The sequence below is a fragment of the Otolemur garnettii genome, unplaced genomic scaffold (genome assembly GCF_000181295.1).
Source record: "Otolemur garnettii isolate 467f Iridium unplaced genomic scaffold, OtoGar3 scaffold00061, whole genome shotgun sequence".
In the NCBI taxonomy this organism is placed as follows: Eukaryota; Metazoa; Chordata; class Mammalia; order Primates; family Galagidae; genus Otolemur; species Otolemur garnettii.
This window is the reverse complement of record NW_003852456.1, coordinates 497,777-498,752: the sequence shown is the minus strand read 5'-3', so window position 1 is coordinate 498,752 and position 976 is coordinate 497,777. Positions and strand designations below refer to the sequence as shown.

General features: G+C 35.6%; 1 pseudogene; it reads left to right on the top strand.

The window, feature by feature from the left end:
• Window positions 1–388: 388 nt before the first annotated feature.
• Window positions 389–489, top strand: LOC111726341 (annotated as a pseudogene).
• Window positions 490–976: the final 487 nt, after the last annotated feature.

The following is a 976-nucleotide window of genomic DNA, read 5'->3' as shown; positions in this document are numbered from 1 at the left end:
AGCCACAGGCACTGCCCATATTTCCTCATTTTTTAATTATTATTTTGTTTTTTTGAGATAAAGTCTCACTCTGTCACCCAGGCTATAGTGCCCTAGAATCATAGCTCAAACTCTTAGGCTCAAGTCATCCTCTTCTTCAACCTGTCACCACTCCCAGCTAGTTTTTCTATTTTTTTCCATACAGATGGGGTCTTGCGCTTGCTCAGGCTGGTCTAGAACTCCTGAGCTCAAGGGATCCTCCTGCCTCCTCCTCTCAGAGTGCTGAGATTACAGGTGTGAGCCACCAGCCCTGGCCATCTAATTAATTTTTTTAAGGGCCTTTCCTTAAAAATTGTTGATGCCATGTTTTTGATATAAGCTTCATAAATTATTATTAAAATTGCTATAATTTTGCTCACTTTGGCAAGACATATACTAAAATTGGGCCAATACAGAGAAGATTAGCATGGCCCTTACGTGACAAGCAAAGCTGATGACAAGCAAATTCATGAAGTGTCCCATATTAAATTTAAAAAAAAATTGGCATAATTGCATTTTCTTCTTGTGACTAAGATTGAAAAGAAAAAGGAAGCAAAGGCACAGAATAGTGATAAATAGAATATGTTATATTACATTGTTAATGGTCGTGAATCTGCTCATTAAGCTCACACGTGGTTTTCTCTTCTAACTCTGTTTTCACATCCTTGTAAAGGATTATTTTCTGAAGCTGACATTTCTCCTCTCTGATCTAGAAACAAAGGTTAATATCTACGTTAAAATACAGAGAAAATGTCCACATTTTCTCCAAGAATTTAATTTAGATAAAATTGAAATATGTTTAAGTTTTATTTGACTGTTTGGGAATGAATTACAGAGAGCCACAGACAAGACATACTGTCAAATAAATACCTTTAGATAAATTAAATGTTGAAAAGGCTGAATGTTTCCAATGTAAATTGGTTAGACACTGATCAGCTAGAAAAACATCATCAGAAGC